Here is a 16,600-nt window from a genome sequence, read left to right on the forward strand (position 1 = left end):
ACTACAGTAGTAATTCCCTCTACCGGCACGCTTTTATATCAAGCTCAGAAAAACCCATCACACAGAAGCCTAAATACTCACAGGAATCTGCTTCATTCTTGTCCACTCGTCTTCAAAAAGACATTCGAACCTTCCTCTTCTGCACAGTCTAATCCCACAGGCGTGAAAACACAGAGAAACGTCTACCACAGCAGACGCGGGAAAGAAGCCCCGCCACTAGCGAGCAGAACAGTGCCGAGCGAGAGAGGCACAGGGGAGACATATGCTGCCAAAGCCTCTCGCCTGGCAAAGAAGCTCATTAAGCGAGTGACAATCATTCCCACAAAGCCAGATCTGAGCGCTTTTCACATGGAGTGTACAAAGAAGGAGAGATACAGAGAGAGAGAGAGAGAGAGAGAGAGAGAGAAGACAGCAAAGGAATTCTGGATGGAAGAGGTTGCATTTAAAGCACTCTTGCATGTGGAGACTTGACTATGTTTTGTGCCATGGATGTCAAGATCCGTGTTTTGCCTTTTGTAACATTGTCATTATGGTTAAATAGGGTTAATCTGAAGTTTATTTTAGTATTGTTTGATGTTAAAAAGAAAGGATAAATAGACATATTTTAAGGAAGCTATTAGTTTAGTCTTTTATATTTTATGAAGGCAGTGTGAGCAGCACTTGCTGGTACAATAGTAGCCATTATGATGTTCTGGTTGATTGCAAGGGTGTTGATATGCAGTCGCTAAGGTGTTCAGTATGGTTTTAGTTGCTATGCGGTTGCTGGCTTGTACTTGTCACTGCTTCATGTAAGTGAATTTCACTAATTTTCTCATCGGCCAGGGTAAGTAGAAAAGAAAATCTCTTGGAAAAGACCTTACATTTTTCATATCCAAAACCTTACGCATGAAGAACAGCAACAGTGCAGCTATCCTTAGCAAAACCTATTTTTTAGACCTAAAAAAATCTATTTTGAATTAATATCGTAGATAGCAATAATATTTTATTCTTAATATAATCTGCAGCCTGTGAGATCATAACATGTACACTTTAGCTTCTGCATTGGAGGAAGCAAGAATTTTGAAACTTAAAAAATGGGTCAGCATGGACCAAATAATGACGATAACCTCTGTCTCAAATCCACTTGATTGACATAAGCCAGTGGACAGCAACAGTTCATTTGTACCTCACAAATAAGACTGGATCTCTGGGGATCATGTTATTTGCCGGCAGAGCAAATAGCACAGGGCAGGACATGGTCACACAATCTAAACACAAAATCGCCACCCCATCCTGCAGCGCTGAGGTAGAACAGGCTTGCTGTGATGTGTGATGTGGAATTGGGTAAATGGGTGTGGGGTGAGCTTGAAATCAGAAAGGCTTGACATGTTTGCTTCAATTATGCTGATGTAGGTGCCACTGATGTGTCTGTCAAATGGAAGAGTGCCCATAGAGGTAAAGGTATAATTAGTCTTTCAGGTTTCAAAAAAATGATGCTCTCCATGTGTCAAGTGCTCTCCGTGTGAAGTGAGATCACACGATGTGCCATCAATTACAGGAAACATCATTAAACATACAAGCGCCATAAACATTCCTAATTAAAATTCAATTAAAATGGATTCTTTCATTTTATCACTGTTTAAATGTACCATTAATTTCATTACCTGTGACTCTTAATCACTTTTTAATGGTATGCTACTTAGTGATTAGTATTACAACTTTTATTTTAAATAATCACGGTCAACTGTGTAATACCATTGTGAAAAACTGCATTATCCATGATTCTGCAAAAATCACTACCAATTGATTGCAACTATCCAGTTCCTGTTCTCCATAGAGAAATTGATTTTGACAGAATAACAAAACCTAAATACAGATCTGCACCGAAGTTTTCATTGTATGTTTTTGCTGAAGCCATCTAACTTGAAGCCATCTATCTATATATATATATATATATATATATATATATATATATATATATATATATATATAAAAAATAAAAATTCCACCAATAAGAACATCCGGCTAGCAAATCACACCAAAAGAGCTTAAATGTATATAATTTGCAATGCTTCATAAGACTGTTTTTCTTTTCTTCATAAAAGCCAATAAGCACAAAGTATTGTACCTTTGTCTATTATTATTATTATTATTTATATTATTTTTTTGCTTCAAATCAAAGTTTATAATATTGTGATTCACCTTCTAGCTGGTTGGTTTGGTTCATGGCTTATAACTCTTTAATGAGAACTTTTATTTAATCCCTACAAGAATTAGGAAAGATGCTTTCAGAATAAAGGTTGCTGAAAAAGTGATCAGGTACCATGGCTAATTAGTTTGGAGTAGTTTTATAATGTTGCTATGTGGTGGCTGTGGTGTAATGAAGGTTGTTAGTGTTCTGAGTGGCTGTCAATCATCAAAATGGTCATTCAAACAATCACAGCACAAACAAGGGAGAGATAAATACTAAGTACTGAGTTAAATGAGTTAGAAACTAAATAGGCGCAATAACAGTAATGTTTGTCTTAATAAGCACAGTGAACAAATATAACATCTATTATTGATGCTAAGCTGTTCTGCAAAGAGCCCATTCATCCAAACTTGGGCGATAATGTGAACAAGACCCTTTAAATGCCAATTCTCCACTGCTGAAGGAGGGACGGGGCAGGTTTTGGCAGGAAGAGAGTGTTGTTTGATAGCGTGAGCAGATTGCCAGACAGAGAGGACACTCAAAGCGCCACTGTGCCGGTGCTGAACTGACGGGGCCCTTCCAGTCCCCAGCGTGTCCTTTTTAAGTGCTCGGAGGATGAAGCTGCCATAATGGCCGCACAAACAGAAAGACGGCTGATAAACTTCATAGGAATGCTTCTCCCTGAAAGCAACAGGGTTAGAATAGAGTGGCGGGAGGGAGTATAGAGAGTGAATGGGAGGGCGAGCTGCCAGTTCCACCAAGCTTAGTCTTCACGCAACCAGGCTGAACAAACCTGACACTGTTTTGGGTGCTGCCTAGGGGATCACATCCATTCTTTCTTTTTCTTTTCCGCCGCTCCTCGATTTCATTCACTGTTCACAGTCAGAAACCTCTCTCGCTTTTCTGCTTTGGAGGATTCGGCTGAGGTTGTTTGATCTGTCATGATCATCTTCTACGCCCACTTATGTTGTTTGTTTTCTTGCGTTTGTAATTGAATAAACTATATATGACTGAATAACTTCACTTATGAAAAGGAGTCAAACAAAAACAACATTGTGTGCTGCGGTTAACATGTCTATACTAGGAGTACCAATGACTATTTAAAAATGCTTTTACTTGATACAAGACCATTTAGAAGCAAATATGATTATGTAGCATAGTGCTCATATAACATCGTTAGTGCAGATCATCGATATACTTAGGCACTCGCACACAAAATGTCTTTTAAATTTGTCTACTAGGGTTGCCGCTGCATTTGGTGATATAAAGCACTTGAAAAATATGACGTTTTCATTCATGATACAAGAATGAGAGAATGGTCATTGTAAATTTCAAGCTCCAAAAAGCACCTAAAAGTAGTCCACATGATCGTCTATTCCAAGTTTGAATGTTTAAAAGGAACAAGAATTAGGAAGTCTCACATGTCCCCTCAATATATCCCCTCACAATCGATTCTACTGCAATGTATGACATTAAGTATCAAATGTGATATTTTAAATGATTTGCTGGCCATACCCTGGAAAAAAAAAACAGTATGCACAGGCTAGGCATGATTTGAGCTGGTTTAAGCTAGTTTGTAGGTAGTCGTGCTGGTTTAAGCTGGTCATGTGCTGGTCCTAAGCTGGCCATAAGAAACTAGCTCCTGGTCAGGACCATCTTAGGACCAGCACATGACAATCTTAAACCAGCTAATGACCAGTTTAAACCAGCTCAAACAAGCAGCCAAGCTTCAAAACCTATCCAGCATATGCTGAATTTTTCAAAAGGGTATAAAGATAGTGTCATCTGTTACTGTGTGTGTGTTTGTGTGTGTTAGTCATTAAATTAATTAAGCTTTGATAGCATAGTATAAGGGATATCAAGTTAGATTTATTTACATGAACCAGTGTCAACTCAATGATTCAACTCAAGTGGCTTTGGTCATCTAATAGTGTAGAAAACATTCTTAATTTTTACTCTTCCTATATGCATGTATTATATAGTATCATGCACATGTCCAAACCTTGTCTGAGGATAGTCCATTTATCATTTCCCCATAACCATAACGATATAGAGAGACAGGAGAAAATGCACAACCTGCAAAAACCACAAAGTAGTGAAGGGCACAGAAGAGTGGAGCACATGTGCATTCCTCTATAAGAAATAAACCCCCTGTAACCTTCAGGCAATGCTGACAACCTACACAATGAGCTCACCTGGGCCCTGATCAATGCCCTCTAGCATGTCAAGATGATATATGCACTAGCATTATAGAGTGTGTCTCATAGCTGGTGATATAGGCTGAGGCATAAAGACCGCTGTACGGCATGTGCTAGTAGGTCAGGGGCAGGACGAACCCAGCTCACCAGACCGAATAAGGACGGTCTCCTGCTGACTGAACGCTAATCCAGCATGCAATTATTACTGAACTGAACTCTTTCCAGGCCAAAAAAACAAAAAACTAAAACCCGCCAAATTACACTACTTTTATAATCTAAACAAATAGTAATTAGACACATTCACTGCTTTTGATAATGCTGTATAACATGACATGCAACAGATATATTTAACCTGTTCAAACTGTGCCACAATAATATGTGAGCAGCATGTACAAGTTTTTTTTTTTTTTTTAAGAAAATTAGATTTATGCACAGTTCTTGAAAAAGTATTTAAGTCGCTAAAATATGACCTTCAATTATTATTTTAAATACATTTTCATGCACTTCCTGTTTTCAGTGCTTCCCTGATCTATTTGAATTCTCAAGCTAGATTTAGTTAAACAGCTGCTGATGCAAAAGAAAGTTAGCATGAATTAGCTTGTTTGACATGCTCTAGTTAACATTGATCGTGTCACTGAAATCAAACAACACTGATCAATGGCCTCCTGTGGAGCGGTAGAAAATGTTCTCCTAAGTATTTATTTTAAGTAAGGTCAATTTACTCAGATAATTTCATAGGTTGATTTGCTCCAGAACCCAAGAGGTTCATTTGGTTTGTCGCCAAGTACCTCCTTTTGAACTCTTTCAGACATGTCATAATTATCGCTTATCTGATGTGTAGCGCTCCGAGAACTCTAACACCATATGCCATTCTAATAAAATACCCATTGTCTTGATTGCCTGTTTATATGCAATTCCCCATTAGCCTTGACACTTTAATAGCATCTAAATTGTTTCCATACACAAGTTTATAGAAGCAGCAACATGCAGGACATGATTTACTTTAGGCATTTATCATACAATCTACACGTGTGCTGAGACGAAAATAAAGCATGTTCAACACAGCTGTTGAGAAGGCCCTCAATTCAAAGCCACGTTCATCTTCAAAATGGAATTAACAAAGCTAAGTGTGTTTAAGTGCTCGTTGAGGTTTGGGTGAGGCTTAGTGTGCCATATGGTTAGCATAACTCAACCTGAGAGAGAGAGAGAGGTCGAGAGAGCTCAGACTCTTTCTGGCCGCCTTATTCACAGATGGCCCTCTCTGCAATCACTGGCATCAGTGAGCATGTGATCATTCTTCCTGATTAGCTGCCCCACCAAAGATCTTGTGCAAACATATGTCAATTGAACAAACATCTTTCGCTGAGATATCCTGGTTGGGGTGTCAAAACAGGCAAGTTAACTTGTCAAATAGTCTTGAATTGAGATTGAAAGGTTTATATTTTGCAAACTGGATAGTGGCTCAAAATCTAAACATATTAGACTGTGTAAATTATTATTTTTTTAATTGTAAAAAGATTTTCAAATGTGTAAATGAAACATAAAAAATGAGTGTTTTATCCAAGAAAATACTATTTTAGTTTCTACTTCAAAATTTCATGTTTATTTCAATACAGTTAGATACAGCATATTTAAAATTATTATTATTATTATTTTTTTTTGGAAATTGTTTGTAAATTTTATTATTATTATTATTATTATTTACTTTTATTTTTATTATTATTTGTGTGTGTGTGTGCACACGTATGTGCAAGTGTGTTTTTGTATAGTTGGGGACAAACAATACAGGTACTACATCCGCCAATATTAGTGATTTTTTTTTTTAATTCATTGGTATTCAGTATTGTATATATATATGAGGTAATATTGGGAATTTACCTGATTAACATTGTTTTCATACACTGTGAAAAATTTAATAAAACAGATTATTTGAGTAAACTCAAACTGGCTCAAAAACTCTAATACAAAATGCAATGCCTAAATTTACTTAGTAGCATTTAAAATTATTAATTTTATTTTTAAAGTGTTTCATTTTTAGTTTTTTTTAACATCAGCCATTAACGGTAGTTGGCATAATATTGGCATTCAATTTTAAACCAGAATTTTAATATAGAAAAACTTTCTTACAAAGCACTTTTAAACATAAAGGGAAAAAAATGGTCAGTGGTGTCCTATCTGATAGGCGGCTCCTCCGCGGCTCTCTTTATTGCCCCAAGTCTCTCATCTAGTTGACAAGTCGGGGTCTTCCTGAAACCCATTTTAATCATGTTACCCTAGAAATCAATAAACTATTCCCCCCTGGGTCAACCTCAACAATGAATAGGGTCTGCCATGCTGAAGTACTCTGAATGTGTACACAAACCGTCTGAGTGCAATACAAACACAAAGCTGTGAAGACAAATTCATTAAAATAACCACCATGTCTCTTCCAAATGAATGGGTGTACATGGCAACCTATCCCCACTTAAACTGTCTGTGCATGTACAAAAAGCTGCAAGGGCTGGTTTTCAAGTTTCCTACAAGAAAAAAAAAAGATGGTCGATAGTAATTTAATGGCATGATTCTACAGGCCAAGTGCTTCACTGACTATCATCACAGAAAAATCGTATCATAACGCACTCCAGGTGGAATCCATAGCAGTCTTACAGACACCTCAGTTCCTGTTAAATCAGATTCATAAGTGAGATGCGTGTTTCTGGGAGGCCTCCATATCAATCCTTCTCTTCCTCTTCCCTTAATAAGATAAAACACAGGGGTTAGTAAGCCCATGATAAGGCAAAGTATCTAGCTAATGCCTTGTAAGGAGAGGCAAAGCAGCGGTCTGTCTTTGGAGGTCGGGGGGTTCCAGTAGGGGAATGGAAGGGCATGTTGTAATACTGCTCTAATCCTACAGCGGATAATGTATCAAGGATCAGCTTCGCATGAGCAAGTTTCTCCTGATGAGGTGGAGGTCTCCACACTCAGAAGGAAAGGAAGGTGTTGCATTGACATGCGGGTCACAGTCGTGTATGCCTCTGGAATGCACAAGTGTTCTTTAGTCAGACTACGGAGGAACAGTGTGGAGAAGATGGTAAACTTCCCTCAGAGCATTTTGCTCGTGCTTGAGAACATTCAAGATCTTGGAAATACATCTGAAATATTACATAAACACCCACTCTTTGTAATGAGAACAGTGTAGGAACATTAAATAATCTACCCTGTAAAGCCTGACATATGAAATAATAAAGAAATAAAAAAAGAAAAATCATATTTTGTAAACTAATTATATAGATATATTAAAATTCAGTTAAATAAAAAAATATTTAAAAAAAAATTGTGTGTGTGTGTGTGTATATATACATATATATACATATATATATACACACACACACACAAATAATAATAAATGTTCTCATTACAAAGAGTGGGCATTTATATATGTATATATATATACACAAATGAGAACATTTATTATTATTTGTGTGTGTGTGTGTGTGTGTGTGTGTATATATATATATATATATATATATATATATATATATATATATATATATATATATATATATATATATATATTTATGGATATATATTTATGGATATATACATGGCGAACAGGATAAAGGTAACAGCAAATTAAATGACATTATAAAATTCTAATTAAGAATCATGCGAAAGTGCCGGGAGCAACAATAAAATAAAAATTCCAGTACTTCTTAGCCTCAGGTGCAATTTAATGGTGGGAAAGATACAGTCTCGTCTTTCTCAACAAGGTGTAATTTTTTTCTTCCCCAAAGCCATTTAGCAAATAGCGAATGAAAGAAGCCACAGGCAAAGTTTATAAGATGCTTTAGAAACCTGCATTACTATGCAAATGTTCCTACTGACATCCCAAGATTCATTAAACTGATCAATTACTCTGCAAGCAACAGAATCTAAAGCACGCACTTGTGTTTAAAAAAAAAAAAAAAAAAATTCACAAGAAACCTGAAAATTGAAAGCAACAGATGTATTTAAATGATGCACTAGTCAACAAAACAACAAGTATGTGTGGTAAAGTTAAGTGCTTCCTTATGTCACGTTTACATATACAGAGATTTTCCACTGCATTCCTAACCGTCTCTATAACTTCTATAGCATCGCAATTGACATGAACTGAAAATGGCTTCTGGTCACTGCAGATCATGGTTCATGGTATGTGATTGACCCTTTAAGAGAATGTTCTCAGTCTTACACCCTGCCTCACATTAGTTTATAATTTTTTTTTAAATAATTTAGCAGAAGAAGTTGAATTGCTATTCTAACATACCATGGTACTACAATTCGTTTCATAATGCTTTAAGACATGTAATGTAATCTCCCTCATTTGTAGTAATGTTCCTTTTGAGATACCCATAACCCGACTCAACATTTCAACATTTATAACAACCTATATTTTGTAGAATTCCTAACATTTCAGACTTATCAAATGCTTTTGGTAACCGAGCCATCTATGTTTTATACTGCAGATATACATTTGAGAAGACATGATTGAAAATATAGCAGCACCTGTAGTGCACATCTGGTATTTGTGAACCCCCTGGGCTAAAAGTGCATGTTTCCTTACAAGCACTATGGGACATGGACATATTACTTTGTAATTGTCCACTAAAGCCATTTCAGAGGGTAAGGTATCATGTAGTTTTACGGTCCACATGCTGGGTTCCTCCTACTCCAAGAAAAAAAAAAAAAAAAACATTTTGGTTTATTACATGACCCTAAAACAGCCTGAGTGTGAAATTCTACACCTTATCTTCTCCATGCTGTGTGATAAAGAAGAGATTGCGTTTTTATGCAGCTTTTTCCACAAATCTCAACAGTCTCCTCCACCCTGATGATTTCAAATAATGTAAAGTAATCTCTAAGCTCAACATATGTAAGAGGCTTTAGAGATTCTCATTGGCAGCCTGCGGGGCGTCTCACAGGTGACACATGTGCCTGTTTCACTTAAGAACATTGAAAGTTATCTTTCGGATGCTTGAAAGGAGAGCCACGGCATTAAAGAGCCCAGTGAAAAGAGGGCTTTTACAGAGGCCTCTTTGTCAAAGTCATATCAAAGGCTGCTTCTGGAAAGTGAATAGTTTAGCTTTGTGTTTTACAGTGCATGGGTGGGAGTTTGTTGTGGTTTTGAGATATCCTTGTGTACACGCAGAGCTAACCCTATTGAAAGAGCTATTTGGAAATCTCCAACATTTTATGGCTAAGACTGTTCCTCACTGCATGATATTTTGGTTTAACATTTTTAAAGAACCTTGAATGTAAGTCTAAATCACTATTTGGACAGGATTACTTTTGTAAACTGAATTTGAATTGTTGAATTGTTGAATTGTAAGCATAGGACATATATGATTTTTTGGAATTTTATAAATCATAATACTACATTTATACATACATATAAAACATAATATGCATATAAATATGTTCTAGTGGATGCTTGAATTAGAATTTGTTACAATATGTCATTTATGATTTCATATTTTATATGCATCTATATCAGTGTTATATAGATATCATATATATATATATATATATATATATATATATATATATATATATATATATATATATATATATATATATATATATATATATATCAGACTCTCAGACTAATATTTTGTCCACTTTGCATGCATTTTTCATTAAATTGATATTTTTATTATTAATACATGCAGCAGTTATTAAAACTACATGTCATTTTATTAATCAATACCTAGCTCACAATGATTTTTCCCCCTAAAACTTTAAATCACAAGCATAAATCTGTCTCATAGTGGCAACACATTACCTACTGTATAATTCATGGATATTACCCGCCAAAATGAGGACAATATCACATTGGGAGCTTCAACTGGCATCCCTTTAGAATGTGCTGTCTTTGTTTAGCCTAAGGCTACAGCTATCTGCCAACACACTGACTTCAACACATATCCTCTCTTCATTATTAACATGAGACCTTTAGCTCTCGTATACAATGTCATTTGGAGAGCAGATGTTAAAACACTGATAGTGAAGCCTAAATATATTTCCCTTGATGACGTCAGCATCCTCAACCAAAGTCTGGACTGAATTAAGGAGTGCCGAATGAATTCAATGTACGCTGGTCAGAAGGTTAAAGAGCAAAGAAGGGTTATATTGGCTGAAATTAGCATGTGCTCTGAATGGACGCTAATGAATGGCATTCTCCAGAGTCATTGTGTTACTGGTTTAAAGGACATTGTGTCCTTGCAATGAGTCCAACAAAACAGGGTTGGTTAATCAGATTTGAAATCTGATCCGAATATATACACTCCCATTGACTAATTCACATTTACTTGATTAGGAAATGAATGATAGCATAGAATGCTACGCCTACATGTCATTACATCACTTGTGTGAGCGGTATTTCTGCACAAAACCACCTACAATTCAGTTTAACCGCACCATAAACGCATTTAAATTACACTAAGCTGCATATAAAAAGTAATTCTCAGCCTTTTAAGTGCAAAACACGCCTCCTTTATGCTAATTAGATTAATTATAGATTGTTCCCAGAACTAAGCGCTAATTGCCTGGTGAAACTAAGGCTGTGAAAAATGGGCAGTATGCTGAGTTTTCTTTTAGCGAGACATTTTCTGGTGATCAAGGGCGGCAGTAAATTAAATTAGTTTCAAATAATGGACAAAAGCATTGTTTCTGAACAAGGATCCAAACACATCATGTGGTCGAGCAGTTTTAGTCCATTCACCACACATGTATTCACTCATAATCTGAACCATTCATTTAAAACCAATTATTTGATCTTTTTCTGAAATGTTTTCAACAATATCATATCAAGACTTCTTCATGCACACCTCCTGCTTTCGCAATGTGTCAGGACATGAAATGATAGCTGGACATTGCTTTGAAAATGGCTCTCGGTGACTTTAAGGGCAGCTATATTCGGACTGTACAGCTGAGCAATCATATATCCAGCATTCACTAAAGTGCTCATTGTGCACCCTCCAACAAAGACTTCAAAAATGAAAGCCATACACAAAATAAATAAAAGAGTGACAGCAACGGAACAGATGTTGCAAGACATGAGTAATGTGTTCATCTATGGAGGAGAACAGAAAATGCGTATTGTTGCATGATGTTGATAAAGTCAGCACTCAACAGCGGTAATGTGTGTGGTGAATTGTTTGTTTGATGTAAGACTCTTAAAAACCACCAGACAGTCTAATACTTTGCGAGACACACCCAGCAACCATGTTAAACTTCCTAAGTACTCCATCTTCAAACAATGCAAAATATCCTAAAAATGTATGTTTGCCCTCTTGAGTAAAACGTGGTGTATTGAAAAGAAAAAAAAAGAAAAATAGGTTAGGTCCCTTGTTGACACACATTAAAATTCATATATGCTGAAAGAGAAAGCTTTGAGTACTTCAGTTCATTGAATAGAAGACATTTGAATGGAGAAAAACAGAAAGGAAATACCCTGTTTAGAATTTTTATGTATTTATATTCTACAACTGATTGACATGGTTTTTGCGTATGACAGATGAAAGACACATGACATGTGAGCGCACTCCTCCTGAGCATTTGCCAATGATGTCAGATTTTCATTGTTGTAGTTTGAGAAGAATCATTTCACATAAATGCCGCTTAATGGCACAATGAAAAATATAGAAAAAAAAAGCAGGAAAAACACAAAGGAAAAAATATGTTGGTACAATATATGCACATTCTTGTGCAAAACAAGATGCTGTCATGGAGAGTAACTTAAATTTATATTTTTTATATATTTATGAAACAGTTCCTTCAGGTGGTTCACATAAATCAAATTTTGTGAAAACAGGACTAAATGATTCATTAAAATGAGTCACTGATTGATCATGAGGCCCTACGTACATAGAAGTCTGTTTGAGGGATTAAATTGAATTTTAATTAAATAAAACTCATTTAGAAAATGAATAAAATAAAAAATGTACAATATTAAATCTATATAAAGGTAGACGCTGTACTGGCTTAAAAATAGATTTCATAAGTGAATATGCAAAGAGGTTGCAAAATTCATTATATTTAGTTGGCATGACTTAAAATCTCAGGGGTACTTCAAGTAAATTTATTGAGATCATAGGAATTCAGCTGACATAAAAGATCGGGAAACCCTGATCTAGAGTGTGGGAATGCACACTCATATATTAAAATAATGTAGTCATGTTCTCTGGATGGCAACCAGAGGCTACAGAACTGCCAGACGGATAGCTTTGAAGTCTACTATCAGGGTTCCAATATTTTATAATATAGAAAATTAGATTTTGCTCTTGCATTTAGCACTTAGAATATCAAGTTATGTAAAAACTTACTAAGCTCATTTCAATGAAGAGCTGGAAGGGGCAAAAGTGAATCTGGGGCAGCAAAAATGAGCAAGAGTCACATCTGCCTTTCATTTGAGAGGAAGTCTTGGATTGAAGAGTCCCAGATAAGGACATAATTACTTTAACTTCCCATTTCGTGACTGAATGTTCTCTCATCAAGCGTGCAAAGCACTTCACCTGACAAGGTTTTCAAAAGTCAGAGACAATGAACTAAGAGTGTGACTAAGCCACCAGGTATTGTTCAGTTCCACAATGAAGTTTCTGTTTCATAAATGATTTTGGTTTCAATCCTTGGACATATTATTCCAAAACTTGATCCCCTATTTTACTCAAACCATGTACTGCCACATTAACAAACATTCATTGAAGTTAAATGTAATAAATAATAAATGCATCAATTCAAAAAACAACAAAAAGTTACTTTTATCTGCTGTAGTATGAATAAAAGTTCAGCTCTGTCCAAGTGAAGAATGTCACCAGACCTCTCACCACCACAGGAAACCAACAGTCTTGTTTTCACCCTGAAAACACATTCATGTTTACCACAGGACTTAGGCACCACACGCAAGACCCACTGAGGCCATATTGTGACATGGGAACCCCAATAAAAAAAAAGAGAAAAGATGTTAAGAGCCAGGGGAATTTGCATTTTGGAAGGCGCTGAATGAAAGTATTTGTTCTTCCTGTGCCTCAGTGAAAGACTCTCTTAAGTCTAAGATGGCTTATAGATTCTTGCTCATATTCAGAAGTCAGGATTGTGAGAATGATAAGTCTGAGAATTAATGTACATTTGCCTCTGTGATACTTTTAAAGTCAGGCAGTAAATCGGGCAGTGTGGTTTTTCCCCCTGCTTTCCCCCCATTAGTTCATCAGTCAATTACGTTCTCTGGCAGGTCGCTTGACGTGTCCTAGAAACGGGGGCTTTATCTTAAAATTATAAGGGGAAAATCGCAATCGAAAAGGACAAACACTTCCTGGCTGTTTATATGAATGCAAATGTCAGGTCTTTTCATCTTGCCCTTCATAGAAATAGCTTTGAGGTTCACAAGGTGGCAGTATTTTGAAATCCACTTTAATGCTAGTTAAAGTGCTTGTTAGTGCAGAAAGCTACGGGAAGTACATTGTCTTTGACATGTTTAGGATAGGTTAGAAGGAATTATGAAAGTTTTACATTCGCATTAACACACTTGATCAAGAATCAAGGCATAACATGATACATAAAAATGTATTTTGTGTATACTAAAAAAAATAGAAAATAAATAAACGTACAAAATTAAATCTTTTTAAAAAGAGACTACTGTGCCAACATTAAAGGTTGGCAACAGTGGTGTTTCGTGTATTCAGAGTTGTTCACACTGTTAAAGAGTTGGATTCTCATGCTAAACATGACCAAAGTAAAAAAAAATAATAATAATTTGGACGAATGACAGAGAATTTCTGTTCTGAAAATCTTACTTCCGGGTTGGTACAAGTTTCGGCTGTTTTTTTTTCGATCATGGATCTAATGACTTAGATGATGGTGGAGCTCCTTATATGAGCATTTATCTCGGAAAAGCGCGCCCGCGCACACGTTGACCAGAGGAGAGCGAGAGTGTGCACATCAACGCACTTCATTGGGAAATTGTCGGCAGCGCTGCATAGGATTTGAGAATGTCTCCAAATAAGTGTGTTTTTGGATGTGAGGGAAAGTTTACCGTGTTCAGCTTCCCATAGAATCCAGCGTTACATGAACAGTGGATGCTGTTTGTTTTTCCGGGAGAGCAACGGAGTGTAGCAAGTGCATTTGTGTGTTCTCGTCATTTCAGTGACGGCACGCCTCCAGGAGCTCTGCTTTTTCCGGACAGAATTGGAAAGCTTTATTTTCTTTTATAAATATGATAAAACTAAAGACTTTTTTGAGATATGAAGGACGCAGTACTACTCTATAGGTACTCAAGACTAACATGAGATTAGGTCAAACTGTGCATGTTACGTACCCTTTAAACAATAATAAAATAATAATATAATGCTTCTTATAATGAAAAAAAAACTTTATTATAGAAAAATGTTCAATATTTAATCACTAGTAACTTTCATGAATGATAACAAACAAATTGCAAGCTATGCAGTACGTTGAATTGAACATGACATTTTTAAGAAGAAAAAAAGGTTAGGATTTTTTTTTTTTTTTTTAAACCAAATTTAGCTGAGAATGGACTACGTTTATGGTGTGCTCTTCAAAGTTTAAATTCTTAATATAGTCTTAATGACAATAAAAGTACATAATAATTATTCAAAGCCATTAGTAAACTGTGAATTATGTTAAAAAACGAGAAAACAGAAGAGTGTTGTTAGTCTTAAAATGTTAAAATACATTGGCACTGATAGCATTGTGGGCTGCACACTGATATATAGCGCCGCTGCACTTCAGGTGTCCTGAGTTTGAGTCCCAGTTCACGGACCTAGGAACAAAGACTCGTAATGAAGTAGTTAATATTGTTCTGCCATTGTTGTGACATGTTGCAGATATGGTAACCTGTACTCAGAATTTGTGCTCTGCATTTAACCCATCCAAGTGCACTCATAGAGCAGTGAGTAGTGAACACAACTCAAACAAACAGTGAACACACACCTGGAGCAGTGGACAGCCATTGCTAGGTTCGGTGTCTTTCTCAAGGGCACCTCAGTCATGGTATTGAGGGTGGAAGAAGTGCTGGTCATTCAATACCCCCACCCAAAATCCCTGCTGGTACTGAGACTCAAACCCAGGATCTTCAGGTTACAAGTCTGAATCATTAGGCCACAACTGCCCCTCATCTCTGACATCAGAAACATTTAACATTTTATCAATGAACAAAAACTTTGTTAATATCACCAATCAAGAAACAATTGAGGGGGTGAGAGGTTAACATTTCCCCTAAAAAAATTACCCTCAATAAGCGCCACCCTAAAACATACACAAATTAGTAATAAAAAAAAAAAAAAAATGTTTTAGAGCGCCCTCTCGCGGCTGTAGACGGTAATGTTTACTCTTGGTGCTTGGGTCTAAATAAATGCAACTTATAGTTATATGTTTTTTTCCTCATGACGTATTTTTGGACTGATGCGACTTATACTCAAGTGCGACTTATAGTCAGAAAAATACGTGTATATATGTATATATATATATATATATATATATATATATATATATATATATATATATATATATATATATATATATATATATATATATATATATACAAAACAATCAGAACACTGTAAGAACTGAACAAATCTGAACTTCGCATTTTACAATAACACTAAAATCAGTATATCAAGCTTGAAAAGGCACAGGCAGAAAGTCACACATGATGTCATTTCCATGCTGATGAATATACTCATCCACTCAGATGACATGGTACACTTCCCCATTATATTCCACTTTCACACCGAATAAAACATGCCCCACCACAGTGTAGTTTTTAATGGATTTGATCCCGATGTCTTTTAGAAGCTCTGAAAGAGACAAGGCCAACATCCAATCTGACAGCTTTTGGCAGTAATAATGGTGGCTATTGACCTGGGATGCAAAGCCATGCTGTGTTACACAGCGGGACAGTTTGTTCAGTTGAGCGGCACGTCACACCCTATATCGCCCACAGCTTTCATCCGGCAACACTCAGAAGTTCAAGTCAGCAAATCTGCTTTGTTGTTTTACCCCCAAAACATGCATAATGTATGTCATACTCTTGTAGCCAAAGTGATAGTGGCATGAAAGGTTAGAGGATCTACCTGCATTTACATTTGTGAGGATGCTTTGAGTCGCATCATGATCTCAGATCTAAAATGAGGTTAACGGGAGAGATACAATTGATTGGTTGCAGACTAGTTATTGACTAATCCAAAAAAACTTCGAG

At 36.2% G+C, this 16,600-nt stretch overlaps 1 protein-coding gene across 11 annotated transcripts in view; it reads right to left on the minus strand.

Annotated features, from left to right (window-relative positions):
* chl1b (cell adhesion molecule L1-like b) overlaps positions 1-16,600 on the minus strand; it is an 82,639-nt gene that overhangs the window by 43,986 nt on the left and 22,053 nt on the right. For 4 of the 11 annotated variants that reach the window (XM_052559522.1, XM_052559521.1, XM_052559523.1 and 1 more), the window contains exon 1: positions 82-334. The exons of 2 other annotated variants lie outside the window; for them this stretch is intronic. The gene's annotated coding sequence lies outside the window, so the exon portion shown is untranslated. Of the gene's footprint in view, positions 1-81; positions 370-16,600 lie in introns of those variants that run through there. 5 more of the 11 variants (XM_052559527.1, XM_052559525.1, XM_052559520.1 and 2 more) reach the window with 4 other exon arrangements.

Source organism: Carassius gibelio, chromosome B6 (assembly GCF_023724105.1).
Source record: "Carassius gibelio isolate Cgi1373 ecotype wild population from Czech Republic chromosome B6, carGib1.2-hapl.c, whole genome shotgun sequence".
Lineage (NCBI taxonomy): Eukaryota > Metazoa > Chordata > Actinopteri > Cypriniformes > Cyprinidae > Carassius > Carassius gibelio.